Below are 20,000 nucleotides of genomic sequence, written 5' to 3'. Positions count from 1 at the left end.
ACCGAAACACTTATCCATCCTTGAAAGGCGCTATATAAAACCAAGTTGTTATTATTATTATTATTATAATATAACAATATATGTCTCAATTGTTTAACAGTTGACCAATAATGATTATCTAACCCTTACAGTGACAGTTAAGGGTTTATCGAAGTGAAAATACTGTAGGCCCCTAGGGGCAAATTATTATCAGCAGTTGTAGCATACCAGCTATATTGTATTGATGGTATTCATAGAACCTACTAGGGCTGCAACTAACGATAAATTTAATAGTCGACTAATCCAGTGTTTCGCAGCCTTTTTTTAGGCGAGGCACCCTTCCAATTCATGAAAAATTTCAAGGCACCCCAAACCAACAAGCATCGCATCCGATACCACACAGGCTTAGAAAAGTAACACATTTGGTCACACGACCTACGTTTGAAGTTGCAGCTTACTGGGGTGACCTAAATTTACTTTATTGTGCGTAAATGGCAGATGAAAGATTCCACTGACTAGCATTAACTTATCAATTTAGACAAATATATCTTATATTACATAATTTATTTATCAGCCACTTTTCCCCGGCACCCCTGTTGAGAAACACTGGACTAATCGATATATCTAGTCACGAAAAAAAAGAGACTTACTCCAACCTTTGACAAACCTTCCTGGCCTCTTGCACAGGGATGAAAAAATTCTTTCAGCTCACATTGATCTTTAAATCTGCATAGTAGCTTATTTACTCCAAGATACAACGTCCAATTCATACGTGCTGGACAATTTTAGGATTCAATAAAGCTGATATAGTACCCATTTGTCAAGAGTAAGAGCATGTCAGAAGATTGAACAAAGGTCTCGACTCTAGGCTTCTTTGTGGAAAACTAACAGTCTATAGCAGCCTGTAGATGGAGTAAACATGTACAGCATCACAACTTCTTCACTGTAACAAATATGTGGCATATTTGGATAGTACGTGCCTCTTTCACTGCTTGTAAATATTGTAATTATTGATGGCTAGTCTTCCTCTTGTTATTTATGCCTCCAATAGATACTTTGACTAGAAAGTTAACTTGGCTCAGTTCATGCTGAAAAGAAGATACAATTATTGACAAAGACGAACATTTATTAAATCTGTTCAATTGTGTTTCTGCAGGGAAAGAGCAAGAACAAAATACAGGAAATTGATCTGAAGTGCACAAAATGTGTATCAATGTGAGGTTAGAATAACGTATTAGTTGCTTAAAGATGGCTTACAAGTCTACATCAATTGCAAGATTTAAAGGATTTATAGGTTGCATGCATAGAAATACTAAAACATGCAGTGAAATTAGAGTTGTGTGCCTATACTGGGCGTAGCAAGGTTTCTCGCAGGGGAGCTGTCCGCAGCAGCCTCCTCTGGTCTTGGTGGACACGTCGTGGAACTCATCCCTATCTGCAACCTTGGTTGACCACCTCAGTGCTATGATGTGTTTGGCCTCGGCTTGGATGGCAGGTTGACTGCAGTTAAACATGGGAAGAAAGATAAACCAAGTTGTGCAGAATTATATAAACAAGACTGAACTGGAATATACATACATTTAGGAAAATCATGGTGTAACAAAGAATGGTGATCACTTACACCTAATAGTGTAACTGAACCTTGGGGCCCACCTCTGACCCAATAAACAACAAAACCCACAGACCAATATTATTTGAAGTCACACTTGGAATACTGTCCACATTGCGCCCAGTTTGAGAATGAGTGTAATAACTACTTTCCTTCTGGCCTCCAGCGCTTTAACCCATTGTAGCCTGGAGACACATATACGCTGCATTCAGGTTCTTGAGATTTGAGGGGTTTTTTAATTAAAAAATGTGGGTATGTTAGAGCTGAATGAACACATTGTAATGGATAACGTGTGTGGTGAGTTGTATAGTAAGTGAGTGCGTCCGAGAGTGCTTGACTGATTGTATAGTTAGCTTTTTTTTTTTCAATGATACAAGCATGTCATGTTCTGTATTGGTGTACAATAAAAGTGTAGTACTAGACTACAATGATGATACAGGCCTTGTTTATCTGCGGTTTTCTTGACAGATTTCATTTGACTGGCTCTCTGATCCAGGTGTTGTGGGCAGTCAGGCTTTGTTGATTATCTGCATAAATAATACACATAAAGTCAGATGATCCATGATCAGTGCAAGCTTGCAATGTCAGCTAAATTGATACTGTGCCATTTGTGGAAATAAGCTCATATTACGCCTCCTCTTGAGTTAAATGATCGAGGTTTACCTTCCTCCTGTAATTTCAATCGTTTTCAGAGTATGGACTACCTCCATGCTCCATGCTAGTGATAAACATTGAATCCTATGAGACCATCTGGCGGCTAGAGAAAGGTAGAACTCAATCATTTAACTCACAGGGAGGTGTGATATGAGCTTATTTCCAAAAATAGCACAGTAGTAGTAGCTTTATGTCCCAGTATTGGCAATTGTTTTGCAGTGGGTGGTACACTTCTCACACCCACACACACAAAACATTTAACAGATAAAGAATTAAAAAAAAAGGTGGAGGGGTTAAGATAAAATAGTAATCTAAAAGAAAGCTCTACAGAATAAATCTAAACAGTATCACTTCAACAATTGATTAGTAAAATAAGGTTTGATTGTACCACATTAACCCTTTCATGCAGACACCATGAAAAAAATGTGCAAGATTTTTTATATATTGATTTTCTCACTCATAATGGAGCTAATATGAAGAATCTTTTGGAATTTTTCAAAAATCATTTTTGATGTGGAAGTTATTTTACTGTCCACATATGTGGACACTGCGCATCAAAGGAGTGAAAAGTTATATAGGCCTATACTGTATTTCAAGTTCAAATTAAGCTGTTTTATTCATTTTTATGGTGTTTTATGCTATATAACAACACAATATAACACTTTAACACCATATATCACTGTAATTAACCAACAACAAAAACATATATATAAAAATAGCATTGTTTATATAGGCGGTCATAGAAAAATATGTGGGAAATTCTTATTGCATGCAAGAAGACAGCCAATGCTGGTGAACAAAAAGCTCAGTTTGATTCAGCATGTATTCTAGCTCAATCTTACATCATTTATGTTGTCCCTGTATAAAAGGTAATGTGAAATTTGCCTCCAGACACATGCGTTCTGTAGTCATTCATCAGCATTTTCAAGTATTTTCTGTAAAAAAATAGTGTTAAATAGACCCCCTATTATAAATGTAAGTTAATTTACTTACTTTCCATGTTACCTTGTGTCATATTACAACATTATATGACACTTATGCATTATACATTACACTATTTAAGGAACAAAGATGAAACAAAGAGGAAAAAAAACCTGTCAATTTAGCAATATTTACATACACAGCTATGGCAAGATTTGTGGGGAAACCTTGTTGCATGTGGAAAAAACCTTAAATTCTGATGAAGACACATCTGTATTTGATTCAGCATGGATTCTAGCTCAATCCTACATCATTTATGTTGTCCCTATATGAAAGGTAATATGAAATTTGCCTCCAGACACATGCGTTCTGTAGTCATTCATCAGCATTTTCAAGTATTTTCTGTAAAAAATAGTGTTAAATAGACCCCCTATTATAAATGTAAGTTAATTTACTTACTTTCCATGTTACCTTGTGTCATATTACAACATTATATGACACTTATGCATTATACATTACACTATTTAAGGAACAAAGATGAAACAAAGAGAAAAAAAAACTGTCAATTTAGCAATATTTACATACACAGCTATGGCAAGATTTGTGGGGAAACCTTGTTGTATGTGGAAAAAACCTTAAATTCTGATGAAGACACATCTGTATTTGATTCAGCATGGATTCTAGCTCAATCCTACATCATTTATGTTGTCCCTATATGAAAGGTAATATGAAATTTGCCTCCAGACACATGCGTTTTGTAGTCATTCATCAGCATGTTCAAGTATTTTCTGTGGAAAAAATAGTGTTAAATAGACCTCCTATTATAAATGCAAGTTATTTTACTTACTTTCCATGTTACTATATGTAATATTACAACATTATATGACACTTACACATTATATATTACAGTATTTAACGAACAAAGATGAAAAAAGAGAAAAAAAACTTTCAATTTAGCAATATTTACATACACAGCTATGGCAAGATTTGTGGGGAAACCTTGTTGCATGTGGAAAAAAACTTCAATTCTGATGAAGACAGAACTGTATTTGATTCAGCATGTATTCTAGCTCATTCCTACATCATTTGTGTCATTTTGTGGTGAAAGAAACCCGAAATATGCCTATAGACACGTGCGTGAAACACTAATTTTAGGTAGTTTTTCTTGAATTTATTAAATTAAAAGTGTTAAAATGTGTTAAATATGTTAAAAATAATTTATTTTCACACTATAATCATTATAAATGCTCATAACATTAAGTATTTGCCCAAAATGAGCAGAATATTCTCACGGTAATCATAAATAATATGTTTATCATCAGACTCCCTTGATGCGCAACGTCCACATACGTGGACAGTAGCTTTATATTGTATAAAACCCTACCTTTATTGTAAATTTGGATTTTAACAACATAGACTTCTCAAGTGAACTGTACTAAACATCATAATATTTTTTAAAACCTGAAATTGCCCTTTGGTGTGGTTGATTTTCAGATATAAACATGCTTGTTATGGTCATAATTCACATCGGTGGATTTCTTAGATTGATGATGTCATCAAACACTTAATATTTAGTGCAAAAAGTTATAATTGCTGTTAAAGTATTGTAATGAACCTCATGGTACTTCCCATATACAATTTGGAAAAAAATAACCACTATTTACCTATCTAAAGTGGGGTTAGAATTACTGTCCACGTATGTGGACACCGTGCATGAAAGGGTTAAAGGGACAGTTTGGTCAATTTCAACATGCAGTTGTAATGCTCACACTACCCTGGACTTGTCAGTGCCTGAGATTTTTTTTTCTTCTTCTTCAGCCGTTTCCGAGATCCTGGTCATTGTAATGGGGGCAGCTCTTTGTTTACATTTCAAAAAAACATTTTTATTTATTCCCAAAAACATCCAAAAGGTTATAAAACATCAGCAGACAACTAGCAAACAGCAGTACCTTTTGGGAAAATATTTGGAGTTGGCCTATGTTTCATTTTTTACAAATGTAAACAAACGCTGCCCCCATTAGAATTGCTCATATCTCGGAAAGGGCTGAGCCGAAAAATGTGGCATCACCAGGTACTGACAAGTCAAGGGTAGCGTGAGCAATACAACTGCATGTTGAAATTGACCAAACTGTCCCTTTAAGATGGTAAGTGGGTTACTTTTTACCATTTCCATACATGGATGCAATATACTGTATAATACCACAACGCAGATGATGTCCAGAAAGATCCCGGTTGGGCGAAGGTCCAACTCGGTCATGGCACCAATGTGACAGACATTGTCTTGTGTAGGGCTAGTCTGTATGGACATCAGTAGGCCGGTTTGGTCTCAGTATCCCTTTTTTATTTCTGAAAATACAGTGTGATACAGATGTGGGAATTACAGCAGATCTTACAACAGATTACTTCTATTCATCTTCCACAATGTTCTGATTAAAACCAGTGTGTGTGTGTGTGTGTGAGTGAGACAGTGAAGAACGCACTTTATAGTATACAATGACAGACATAAACACATTAAGTACATAAAACAATAAGCGAGGCTACTCTACATGAGGTTACATTGTGGAATACTATGACATTGATAACAACAGTAGGCCTACTGCCCTACAAAGACAAAATGCAACATTTTTAATCCGTGCTTAACATGCCAAATCAGTTTAACTTATTTAACTGCATTACGTGACAATACAGGATTCATATTCAAGAGAGCGAAAATAGTCTCGGACCGCTCATGAACATAACTGGACAGATCTAGTCCCAGAATGTTCTGAAGTTGAACTAGTGAGCCAAGCACTGGGAGGTACCTTTAATGTACCAGTACTCTTGATATTCATACCATTTGCTAGTGACCAAGCTATCCACCTTGAATTCGCAAACTAATCACTTCATACTTGCTTGTTTTCTATGGTGTGATAAGTAACTGGTAATTTGTTGTGTAGTGATGCCTGCTAATGCTATTTTTCTAGCACTAGCACCCTCCTAGAAGAGTAAGTTATCGCTAGTTGACGTCTCGATCCCATTCAAAAACTGGAGCGTCCGCCAACATTGTTATTGAACAACGTTGGTAATGTTTCTTAGCATACCATCTACTCTGTTTTGCCAACAAATGACTCGTTGTCTGCGGTCACTCTGACTGTGCTACTTATGACAATAATTCAACTAGCATTACCACGGTGAAAATGAGACCACGTAGCCGGCTATTTCCAACGTTTTGTCAGGTTACACAACGGCAAATGCCTTTCAAAATTGTCTACATTACCTGTGAGAAAGTGTGTCAAACAACTAACACGATGATGGAGGAGATTTGGTTCCCGGATCCCCTGGATAGGCCGCGAGGAAGCCAAGAAGAACTTGGAGGCAGCTGTCATCCTCAACGTATCTCGACAACATGCATCCACTCCTTTTAAAACTTCATGGCCAACAAGCTAATTTTACGAATACATTTCCCTAAAGATAAAACTCTAAGCCTTTCACTTGAAATGTTGACAGTACTACAGTCCCAATCACTCACAACCCTTTTTGGTCATATTTCGAATAGAACCAGCTTTCCTCCTTGATCCATTCATGTCATGTAGGAGGTGTTACGCTTCAGGCCAAAGCAGTCGATAACACCAGATTGGCACTAGACCCGCCCGTTTGCGTCAGTGGTTCCGCCCACTGACTTTGATGGGTGAGATTGACAGATTAATTTAATTATTGGTGTGCTGAAACACACGTAACATGAAATAATTAAATAAATTAATTAAATAATGAATTGAATTGCGAAAGAAATATTTAACATTACATTATATAAATTGCCATTTAATTCATAAATTATATATTTAATGCCAATTTTAATGATTTAATTCTACTTTAAATTAATTAGTGACACATTCAATTAATTATTTGTTGGTGTATTTATTTAATTAAGCGTGGCTCATTTAGCGTTCCATACATTAGCACCCGGGCCTCTGCTCTACAGGGCACTTCAGAGAAATCAATACAGATGCAACGTGTGTGTGTGTGTGTGTGTGTGTGTTGTGTGTGTGTGTGTGTGTGTGTGTGTGTGTGTGTGTGTGTGTGTGTGTGTGTGTGTGTGTGTGTGTGTGTGTGTGTGTGTGGTGTGTGTGTGTGTGTGTGTGTGTGTGTGTGTGTGCGAGGGCGTGTGCGAGTGCGTGTGCGTGTGTGTGTGTGAGTGTGTGTGTGTGAGAGAGAGAGAGAGAGAGAGAGAGAGAGAGAGAGAGAGAGAGCGACAGAGAGAAAGAGAAAGAGAAAGGGAAAGTAGACAGACAGACAGTCAGACACATACACAGATGGACGGAGAGTGAAAGACAGAGAGAGAGAGAGAGAGAGAGAGAGAGAGAGAGAGAGTGAGATAGAGATAAAGTAATGGAGGTTTACTGTTAGCCTTGTACTGCTAATGTGTGTATCGGTGGTGGGTAGACCTAGTTTGCGTGCATGCGTGCATGCGTGTGTGTATTTGTGTGAGAGAGTAGAGTAGAACTGGAGATTGTCTAAGCATCTGTGTGTGTATATATGTGGGTGTGCAACCGGGTGTGTTTTTGTGCGTGCGTGCATATATCTGTGTGTGCGTGCATGTGTGTGTGTGTGTGTGTGTGTACATATGTGTGTGTGTGCATGTGTGTGTGTGTGATTCATAGAGGAGATGATAGGTGTGTGTGTGTGTGCGTGTGTGTGTGCGTGCGTGCGTGCGCGTGTGTGTGTTTGTGTGTATGTGCGTGTGTGTGTGTGTGCGTGTGTGTGTGTGTGTGTGTGTGTGTGTGTGTGTGTGTGTGTGTGTGTGTGCGTGCGTGTGCGTGTGCGTGTGCGTGTGCGTGCGTGCGTGCATATGTGCACATGTGTGTGTGTGTGTGTGTGTGTGTGAGTCATAGAGGAGATGGTAAGTTAGCTCTGGCACTTAGCCACTCTGCCTGCCTGCCTGCTGTCCTTTTGACAGTCAAATGGGCCGTGATTTCACAGGGCTATTTTACAACTCAGGGAGATATATACACACCCCAGCAGCTGTTCTGGTGTGTGTGTGTGTGTGTGTGTGTGTGTGTGTGTGTGTGTGTGTGTGTGTGTGTGTGTGTGTGTGTGTGTGTGTGTGTGTGTGTGTGTGTGTGTGTGTGTGTGTGTGCGTTCGTGCGTGCGTGCGTGCCTGTATGTGTGTGTGCGTGTGCGTGTGTGTGGGTGCGTGTCTGTGTGTGCCTCTGTTAGTAGTGGTGTCAACAATGATCGATTCGGCGATGCAATGCAATGCGGGGCATGGATGATCCAGAATCGATCCGGCAAGTTCCAGAATCGATCCGGCATTCTTTTTATGTTTCAATTACTTCCATGGATATTTCGGGAGCAAATGAATGTTAAATTAAATGAAAGCACTTCAAAACATTGCAAGACTGATACTGACTGATACAGAAAACAGACAATAAATTGTTGCTCAGTATCTGACTACTTGTATTGCCTCATCATGACTGATTAAACATTTGCCTTGGTTTCAGTAGAAATATAATGCATTGCAATGCATTGTAGAATTGAATCGGATAGGATCGTATAGAATCGAATCGAATCAAATCGCTACCTCCCGAATCGTGATTGAATCGGATCGTGTGTGTGTGTGTGCGTGTGTGTGTGTGTGCGTGCGTGCGTGTGTGTGTGTGTAGTGGGTCTCTATTTGTGTGTGTGTTTGTGTAGTGGGTCTGTGTGTGTGTGTGTGTGTGTGTGTGTGTGTGTGTGTGTGTGTGTGTGTGTGTGTGTGTGTGTGTGTGTGTGAGTGCGTGAGTGCGTGAGTGCGTGAGTGCGTGTGTGTGTGTGTGTGTGTGTGTGTGTGTGCGTGTGTGTGTGTGTGTGTGTAGTGTGTGTGTGCTTTGAAAAGACATTCCTGTCATGCAGCATGTTCGCTGCATGAAGAACTTTCCCAGAACCTTTATGTACATGTATTTTTTATTCCCTTAACATTCACTTCACAAATATCACAGATTTCTTTTGTGGTATGCTTCTTTACATCAGCTTTTAAAAGGATAACCGTGAGCCTTGACATTTCAGTGCTCAACGACAGTCTTTTTTCCCTTTCACTTACCTTGTGACTATTATATACAGTTTTTATGTGTACCTTTCAATCTTGTTCAAAGACAGTAGATTTCTATAGGTGGTTGCATAGCTTTTATTTAACTTTATTTAACTTTTGTTTATTCACCCCGAATTGACAGAATTGTTGTGGGTCAGGGACAGTGCTGGACTGGCCTTCTGGCATAGCGGGCATTTCCCAGTGGGCCCCGTGCCCTCGCTCAGAGGCGCATCTTGTCACCAGGCTAGGCATGCAGCCGCTTGGGGCCCCCAAGCTTCTAGATGGTGAAAAACAGCTTGACTTTAAACTATAATAGCAGTGATTTGTTTCCAATGTCCATTCTTTAGGGTTTTTGCTTGGGGCCCCCACTGACACTAGAATCGCCTCTGCCCTCGCTGGCCCCTATTTTACATTTCTGAAAATAGTGGCCCATGAGGGTACGGGGCCCACGGGTGAGTCAGTTTTGCGCCGCTAATTACGAGGGGCTCCTTTATGCCCAAAGTGCCCGTGTCCTATATCTCCCCCTGGTCAGCCCTGACAATAAAGATCATAATGCCTCATAATTGCATAAATGCCTCCAGAACTCTGTATACTTCCATTGCTTATCGCTATTTAAAACTCTTGAGATTTTAGCTGTATTTATTACAGACTGTATCCTTTTACAGCATATGTGGTCGCCGGCGGGCCTATTCACTGTTGGCTGAAAATACTCAACTACATTATAACGACATTGCTATGGCATTACTGAGAGCCTTAAGCAGCCCCGCCGACAGGGGGGGACAAAAGGGCTTTTTGTCCCGGGCCCTGTGATAGGGGGGCCCAGAACTGGGCCCTCATTAAGTTTGTGATTAATGGTTCTAATTAATTTCGAAATAAGATGGTTTTTGAGAGAGGGAGATTGCGCTATATTTACATCAAATAAATGGTGCAAATATTTTGCCTTTCCTGCCCTAAGAAAGGATCAAGAACCCCCACCTCCCCCACCATCAGTGCACAAATGTTTTGGTCGGTCATTACGAGATAGAAAAAAACGGCTTCAACTTAACGCAGCTCGTGCCACTTTGCCAAGTTGTATGAAGAAGCAGTCGTTCAAACCAGGAGGGCAGAAAATGAAGGATAGGAGAAAAATAGATGAAGACACCAGAAGCCCCAGGATTTCAGTAAAAAGTTCTTCAGATGATGCAGGTACTAACAATAGCAGAGTACACTAACAAAGCAAAAGTTTCCTTTCATAAACAGACATGCACTGCACTGCAGCATCCATGTTTAAAACATGATGACTGACACAGTCGCATCATTTTATAACCACAGCTTAAAATTGTGTTTCAAATCTGACCATCTGTGACCTTAGGCTTAGCTAGGAATATGCACATTAGCCCCAATCATAACATGATGAGAAATTGCGTCGCGCGCAAGGAGAGGGCAAGGGAGAACTTTTAAAACAGCGCTATTATGCAACGCTATTTCGCTTAGCGCGTATAAATCCCGCTTAGCGCAAATGCTAACACTTTATCAACCTGTTAACTTTGTGGGGAGAAACAGTGTACATCCGTTTTGCATATACATTTCTGCAACTTGACTTGTTCCTGTGTTTGGCTATTCCTGGTGTGGGAAGACTCAAGACTGACGTCTTTGGTGTGCTGCTCACTTGTTCACTGTCATCACACTTCACTTGAAGTCAGTTAAGCAAACTAGAACTGATTCAGTCAGGCACGTTTTGATGTGCAAGCCCTCAAATTGCTAAAGTAAATTACACGTACACTTGTGTTATTAATGATGTGAATCCTATTTATTTTGTTTCATTTCTAAATAAATGTTGGCAAAAATGCATGGATAATTGGATGGATAGATCATTTACTATGGACTTATTGTATGCGTCATTGATTTGTGAGGCTACTTTGATACCAATGTCATTTCTTTTATAATGGGTAGGCCTAATAATATATAGCATAGGCCTATCACGTGAGAGTGGTGCGCTTTCAGGCCGAAAGTGTAGTCTGGACACCTGGTCTGACTTTAAAAAAATGGTGGTTTGGTGGTTGGGTTTTTTTTTTTGGGGGGGGGGGGGGGTTAGGAGGAAGGGGGGGCCCATTGATATTGTTTTGTCACGGGCCCAGCCAAACCTGTCAGCGGCCCTGGCCTTAAGTAACAGATTAAGACATAGACATTACAATTTTGGTGAGAGTAAGGTCATAACATAGGCTCTGCGCTCAGGGGTTAAAATTAAAATAAACCATTCAAATCTGTATCATTTTATAATAGTCTTTCTGTCTTACTGCGTCAAAAACGATCACGTAGAGACTGACTGAGGCCAGAATCCAACAGCTTCAGGTCAGAACTTTTAAATGTCATGGATTCCTTTTTTTGCCTTTATATTCTTTTTTTCACAAATTCAGTCATGAGTGCAGTCAGAAACACAATTTACAACATTTGTGTTTATATAAACGTATTTATAGCCACAGGGAATAGAACAGCCATGTTTTGTTTTTGTTGAGGTGCATTCTCTGTTGGTTGTCATCTCATCTCATCCCAGCCCAGTCCTGTAGTGTAAGTCCACAAACAGAAAGTGATGAGTGCAGAAATACAATTTACAACAGGTGTGTTTATAAAGATGTATCTATAGTCACAGAGAATAAAACAAATGCTTCAACATCCATGTTTTGTTGTGGTGCATTCTCTGTTGGTTGCCATCTCATCTCATCCCATCCCAGCCCTGTAGTGTAAGTCCACAAACAGACAGACAGACAGGCGGGTTCTTTTGTATTCTTTACGGCTGGCTGGGCAACGCAGCAGCAGCAGCCCTATCAGTCTTCCCCAATACACAGCTTGTAGTAAACGACGGAGGGAGGACGAGAATGAGGGAGGGAGGGAGCGAGGGAGACAAAGACAGAAGCGGCGAAAGACAAGTGTGTAGGGGTGAAGAGAGCACATTTCAATGGAGGCGGGGGGGCTGGGGCGGGGATACACCAAACACGGTTAGATGAGGACAGAATGAGAGACGGAAAGAGAGGGAAAAGAGAGTGATAGATAGAATGAGAGACGGAAAGAGAGGGAAAAGAGAGTGATAGATAGAATGAGAGACGGAAAGAGAGGAAAAAGAGTGATAGATAGAATAGACGGGTCTGGAAAAAAGAAAAGAGTGGAAATAGGACAAGAGGGAGAAAATTAAAGGGAGGGGAGAGATGGAGTGGCAGAAAGACAGAAGAGGGAGAGAGATAGAGAGAAGAAAAATGTGTGTGTGTGTGTGTGTGTGTGTGTGTGTGTGTGTGTGTGTGTGTGTGTGTGTGTTTGTGCGCGTGCGTGTGTGTCTGTGTGTGTGTTTGTGCGCGTGCGTGCGTGCGTGCATGCATGCGTGCGTGCGTGCGTGTTAGCGTGTGTTTGTGTGTGCGTGCGTGTGTGCATGCGTGTGTGTGTGTGTGTGTGTGTGTGTGTGTGTGTGTGTGTGTGTGTGTGTGGGTGTAATGGACGCTGTTTCTCTCCCTCCCTGACACATTCATATCCCCTCTCTAGCTCATTCCTTTCCGCCCCAGCTTAATTTCAGATAAGCAGGAAAGGCCTGCCCTTCGCTCTACCCTCGTACACACACACACACACACACACACACACACACACACACACACACACACACACACACACACACACACACACACACACACACACACACACACACGTACACATGCACTCACATAAGCACAGACAGAGAGAGAGGGAGAGAGAGAGAGAGAGAGAGAGAGAGAGAGAGAGAGAGAGAGAGAGAGAGAGAGAGAGAGAGAGAGAGAGAGAGAGAGAGAGAGAGAGAGAGAGAGAGAGAGAGAGAGAGATGAGAGATGTCCACTCCCCTCTGTCTGGAGCACTATAACAAACAAATGAGGCTCATGTGGGTCACTGCAGCTGATAACTCTTGTCTGCCTCTAGCCTCCCTCGACAGCAGCAGCGCTCAGGGAAACGTATCAAGGGAATCAGGGGACTCTAATGCACCTGCAATAGCAGAGCTACAAGACAATATCAGAGCTGCACACAAGCACAACAAAATGGTATAAGTACGTAAATGGACCATATATGCGAATACTCTGCCATGCAATATACAGTAGGCTGCAGCACAATAGCAAATCTGTAGGCCATGTTTCTTCTTTTTTTTTAAACTTAAGCGTTGAGGGAAACGTATCAAGGGAATCAGGGGAGTCTAATGCACCTGCAGTAGCAGAGCTACAAGACAATACCAGAGCTGCACACAAGCACATGCAGATTGGTATAATATACACCATATGGAAAAGGTGTATGTTTGGCTTTGAAAATGGTGGGGACATCATTATGGCAAATCCGGGCCCGGGTCATCTATTTTTTCCATTATATTATTGGGAAATGTGGGTTCATCTCAAAAGTGCTATGGACATGTCCCCACCACCCACACCTAAAATTACACCCGTGCCATATGGGATGTCAAATCCATGCAATATACAGTAGACTGCAGCACAATAGCAAATCTGTAGGGGAATTTTGCAGTTTTTGTTTTTATACCTAAACACTCAAGGAAATATATCAGGGCAATCAGGGGAGACTGCTGCACCTGCAATAGAGACTACAATGCCATACCAGAGCTGCACATACTAAACACAAACTGATCAGAATAAGGACGTAGATGCACTAGATATCCACCACCATGCAATATACAGCTACAGCACAATAGCAACACAACACTGTAGGCCAAATTGAGCATAATAAAAAAAAAAAAACGTAAACGTTCAGGGAAACGTATCAAGGGAATCAGGGGACTCTAATGCACCTGCAATAGCAGAGCTACAAGACAATACCAGAGCTGCACACAAGCACATGCAGATTGGTATAATATACACCATATGGGATGTCAAATCCATGCAATATACAGTAGGCTGCAGCACAATAGCAAATCTGTAGGCCAAATTCTGCATTTTTTTATATATATTTTTTTAATTTGAAAATTCAGGGAAACATATGAAGGAATCAGGAGAATTAGTCCACCTGCATGCAATAGACTATAGGCTACAGTACAATAACAGGACTGTAGAATATTTTCGCATTTTTCTTTTTTGTACTGAAACACTCAGGGAAATATATTAATGAATCGGAGGATGTACCTGCACCTGCAATAGCTGCAGGGGAATATTGCAGCTGTTACGTAAATACTGAAGGCAGGGCTGCTGACAGCTTTGGCTGGGCCCGGGACAAAGTCATCTGAATGGGCCCCCCTGCCAATGCATTCAATGTAATGAGGACCCAATTATGGGCCCCCCATCTCCCTGGGCCCGGGACAGCTGACCCCTTTGTCCCTCCTTGTCGGCTTCCCTGACTGAAGGTATTGAGGAATCAGATGAATCCACTTCCATGCAATGCAGGCTACTATACCATAGCAGAGCTGCAGGGAATATTTGCAGCTGTTACTATGGATACTCATGGAAACACAGAGAATTGGTGGACTCTCTTTGCAAAATGTTAAATACAAAACAGGTTATGTACAATAAAGTTGCAGAATTGTTGGAAAACACAGAATAGGGGGAATCTGCCTTCATTCAGTTTAGGCTGCAAGACAATAGCAGATATGTTGGTAATTTACACAGTTGCTGCATACGGCATACAGATATGGACTATAGATGCCTCACATTCATACTTCATGCAGTTTGCCACCATGCATTATGTTAATGCGAACACACAATTTTTTTTTGTTTTGTTTTTTTCCGGAAACTCCAACTCCCATTGCCATTGTGACACAGCACTCCACAGCACACAAGTGAACACTGCACACTGCACACAACGAAATTGCATTTATGCCTCACCCGTGCAAGGGGGCAGCCCTCAGTGGCGCCCCATGGGGAGCAGTGCGGTGGGACGGTACCACGCTCAGGGTACCTCAGTCATGGAGGAGGATGGGGGAGAGCACTGTTTGATTACTCCCCCCACCAACCTGGCGGGTCGGGAGTCGAACCGGCAACCTCTGGGATGCAAGTCTGACGCCCTAACCGCTCACCCATGACTGCCCACACACAGGAACACAAAGGACGGTGTGTGCACACGCACCTGCACACACACATTAAAATGTTTCAAGACTATGGATTCAACGAGCGCAGTCCAGGAAATAGTTAGACACTCTCTGTCTCACTTAAGTCATTTAAATCACTAAACTGATTATAAATAGATTCATTTGTTTGTTTGTCCATTCGTATTCATCACTGTGGAGTCATAAAAAGATAATAGCCTTCAGTGCCAAGCAATATTCTCTCTCGCGCACTCTCTCACTCTCTGTTTCTCAGTCTCCAGATTGGCAGAACAGTCTCAACTTTTCATCGGACTCTATAGGACAGTTAGCATAATTAAGCGCTATTAAATTTAGCTCTTAACGCATAGGCTAAATAGAAGCTAATGTTGTTCATTTCCCCCCATGCTCATTACTTCTGGAAGGTCATGCCTGGTGCATGCTAACTAACACAATACATAATGTTAATGAAGTGATAGTTTATGCAAAGCTTTTGTCATTACTTAACATAATCGACCAATGCCAATTCATTCATTATGTATCAACACAATATAATTTATTAATGGCAGCGCCGCGGCGTTCATGTTTTGTTAATGGCGAGCGAGTGAATGCGATGCATTAGCTTATGCTAATTGCTGCCATGGCTGTGGGCTGTGAGGCGCACTATAGTGCTAGCATGCATGGGTTTACTATGTGGTAAAGTTAAAAGTGTCTTGTTGTTTGTCTTCTGTCTCTGCCCTGTGTGTTATCTGTCTTGTTGCTGTCTGTTTTCTGGGCTTCTCCTGTCAGACATCTGTCTTGTTAGCGTTGAGTACCTCACTACTGCTGCTGCTCTCCTCCACTCCTGTTTCCTCCACTACCTCACCACCACCGTAGAACTCTGCTGTCAAAGAAACACAAGTTTCATAAAAGCCAGTATATGATCCGTTTCATTGTTTTTTTCTAGTTCTACAATTGAAGGGTTTCGTTGCTAAACAGTGTATTCACAATTTTTTACTTTTACATTTTATTATAGGAAATGACTGTTCAGAGGGTCTATGACCTTTGTGTGAACTCTTGCCATTCAAATATTTGGGAAACATACTTTTTAAACTTATATAAAATGCATTTTGCAATGTAATGAAATGTCAATTTCCCAATATTGTACAAAATGGAGATACACCGTTTTGCAAATAAACCCCTCAATTTTTCTTATACGTTTTTTTTTTTGGCTAACTTCCCACACCAAATAATTTGGGACTACTCTCTTCTCTTGTGTAATCTATAGTTCCCTCACCATCAATCTCAAATGAATGCATTGAGTGAGTGAGTGAGTGAGTGAGTGAGTGAGTGAGTGAGTGAGTGAGTGAGTGAGTGAGTGAGTGAGTGAGTGAGTGAGTGAGTGAGTGAGTGAGTGAGTGAGTGAGTGAGTGAGTGAGTGAGTGAGTGAGTGAGTGAGTGAGTGAGAGAGTGAGTGAGCTTCTCCTGTCAGACATCTGTCTTGTTAGTGTTGAGTAGGCTGCCTCACTACCGCTGCTGCTCTCCTCCACTCTTGTTTCCACCAGCGTCAGCTACCTCACCACCACATACCATAGAACTCTGCTGTCAAAGAAACACAAGTTTCATAAAAACCAGTATATAATCCGTTTCATTGTTTTTTCTAGTTCTACAATTGAAGGGTTTTGTTGCTAAACAGTGTATCCACCATTTTTTTACTTTTATTATTGGAAATGACTGTTCAGAGGGCCTATGACCTTTGTGTGAACTCTTGCCATTCAAATATTTTGGGAACATACTTTTTAAACCTATATAAAATGCATTTTCATTTGCATGTCAATTTCCCAACATTCTACAAAATGGACATACACCGTTTTGCAAATAAACCCCTCAATTTTTCTCATACAGTTTTTTTTTTTAGCTCACCACCCCCAATAATTTGGGACTACTCTCTTCTCTTGTGTAATCTATAGTTTACTCACCATCGATCTCAAATGAATGCATTGAATGAATGAATGAATGAATGAATGAATGAATGAATGAATGAATGAATGAATGAGTGAATCAATCAATTAATCTATCTATCTATCTATCTATCTATCTATCTATCTATCTATCTATCTATCTATCTATCTATCTATCTATCTATCTATCTATCTATCTATCTATCAACCAATTAATCAATTAATCCAATCATTCAATCAATCAATTAATTAATTAAATAATTTTCCTGTGGTCTTCCTATGGCAATCCCAACAACTACTCTCCTCCCTTTCTCTGGACAGCTATTTTCTTTCATGTAATTTAAGTTCACCCACCATCAATCTGAAATGAATGAATGAATGAATTAATTAATTAATTAAACCTTTCCTCCTCGTGGTATTCTGTCCTCTACCCATGGCAATCTCAACACTCTCAGTCTCTTGGCTTTCTTTCTATTTTACCTCAGGTAACTCACCAACACAATCTCCAGTAACAAAGCGGCCATCTTTCTTGTTTTAATCCAATAGCCCATGGGTGCGTTTTAATATGTGACCTTGCCTCCTCCACTTGCCTCCTCCACTTGCTTCTCGTCATGATGACATCACTGACAACAGCATTATATTTCAATATCTTGCAAAAGCTCAATTGTAAAGTCTTTTTCTCATTTGCAATTGGGATGGTGAATGAAAAACAATCCCTCAAAAGTTGTTGTGGCGAGGCTGACAGCTGGGAAACTTTATCGTTTTCTCCACGGAGGAGGGGCCAGGAGGCGGGACGAGGAGACAAGCACAAGTGGAGGAGGCAAGGTCACATATTGGGATGCACCCCATGTGGTATTCTCTCCTCCACTCTCGGCTAGCTCCCCTCTCCTCTCCGCCCCTCTGGTCTGTTCGTATTTTGATCAGTGCCTGCCTGGACTGCTTTGTGCTATCAGACTTTAAGCCGTCGGCTTCCTTCCTTCCTTCCTTCCTTCCTTCCTTCCTTCCTCACACCATCCGTTCACTATCTTCATTCCCTGATACATAGATGCATGCACGCACACACGCACGCACATACACACACACACACATGCACGCATGCACGCTCGCACGCACAGACACATAGACACACACACGCATGCACGCACGCACACGTACACGTACATGCACACACACACACAGCACACGCACACACGCACGCACGCACACGCACGCGCTTCTGACAACTGTGCAGCTGGGCCCAGGACAAAACAATCTAAAAGGCCCTCCAAGCAATACATACGATGTAATGAGGACCCAATTCTGGGCCCCCTCTCTCCCGTTGCCCTGGACAAGTGACCTGTTTGTCCTCCCTTGTCAGCTTCCCTGAACACACACACACACAGACACACACACATGCACGCACGCACGCACGCACACACACACGCATGCACACACACACACACACACACACACACACACACACACACACACACACACACACACACACACACAGACACACACACACACACACACACACACACACACACACACACACACACACACACACACACACACACACACACACACACACACACACACACACACATAGAGGCTTAATGACTGCTGCTTCCCAGACCTGTGCTGCTGGCATTGCAGCCTGTTGAGTCATGCGGCGACCTCCGAAAGAACTTCCTCTATTTCATCAGGAGTAGGGCGCCCATGTGGACTTAACTCATCTCATCTCATCTCCGGAAAACTCTATCTACCGATCTATCCATCTATCTTTCTATGGTAACACTTTATTTTAGGGATACATCTATTAGCACTAATACATACAATGTGCCTGTATAAGTAGCCTAACTTGTAAGGCATGTACAAAGCAAAATCAAACATTTGTTATGCATGTATTCACAAATGTCTTGTTCATGCACAATAAGGGATTTATTACCAATTTAACCTTAGTAAGGACCTATTAGGCCTTAGCGTTTGCTTAGTACATGCCTTACAAGTTACTTATGCAGGCATTAACATTGTATGTATTAGTGCCAATAGATGTATCCCTAAAATAAAGTGTTACCCTTTCTATCTATCTATCTATCTATCTATCTATCTATCTATCTATCTATCTATCTATCTATCTATCTATCTATCTATCTATCTATCTGTCTATCTATCTATCTATCTATCTATCTATCTATCTATCTATCTATCTATCTATCTATCTATCCATGAATTGTAGGCCTACTGTAATATTATCCCTGATATGGAACCTGTTGAACTGAGGTCGTTAACAACTTAAGTCCTTGCAATGCCATGTATGTATGTAGGAGGTACTAGGTATGCACTGTAAGTATCTCTATGATGGCATTTATGTGTGTATGTTTTTTTTTTTTTTAATTGAGTCATGTGTTGTGTGTTATGCCGTAGTTATGTATGTCCAAGTTATGTACGTATGTCCCTCGGGAAAAATAAAAAGAATCTTTAATATGGACGATTGGTCTAATGTTTGCCCTGACATTGCAGTGATGGTAAAAAATATGGCCCTGGTGTAGCCCTTAAATAGTCCTGATGTAGTAGCATTTTGGAGAGCGCACACATCCAGATAAAACAGGCGCCGGACTTAAACACGATTAAACATGAAAAGAAGGAGGGTCCGCAGACTGTTGCTGCTCAGGGCTTGACACTGGCACCTGCAAACCAGCCAAATGCTGGTAAAACTTGGCTGTGGCTAGTAATACTTTCAGTGTCACTAGCCAATTTGGCTGGCAGCTTATTCCCTGGTATGACATAGGCCTATGCATCATAGTAACCTATATTCTGTTGTTTTCCCCTTTTGTGTCAATTGTTTGCATTTAAGTTCAAGAAAAA

The 20,000-nt window shown here is 41.0% G+C and overlaps 1 long non-coding RNA gene across 1 annotated transcript; it reads right to left on the bottom strand.

Moving 5' to 3' along the window:
- Positions 1-1,084: 1,084 nt before the first annotated feature.
- Positions 1,085-6,786, bottom strand: LOC134453743 (uncharacterized). The gene is made up of 3 exons (XR_010035717.1): positions 6,420-6,786; positions 5,364-5,509; positions 1,085-2,115 (listed from the first exon to the last, which is right to left on the bottom strand). It is a non-coding gene; the product is annotated as an uncharacterized LOC134453743 (long non-coding RNA).
- Positions 6,787-20,000: the final 13,214 nt, after the last annotated feature.

The sequence above is a fragment of the Engraulis encrasicolus genome, chromosome 8 (assembly GCF_034702125.1).
Source record: "Engraulis encrasicolus isolate BLACKSEA-1 chromosome 8, IST_EnEncr_1.0, whole genome shotgun sequence".
Taxonomy (NCBI): Eukaryota; Metazoa; Chordata; class Actinopteri; order Clupeiformes; family Engraulidae; genus Engraulis; species Engraulis encrasicolus.
Note: the sequence above shows the minus strand (reverse complement) of the source record. Positions and strands in the feature narration are given on the sequence as shown.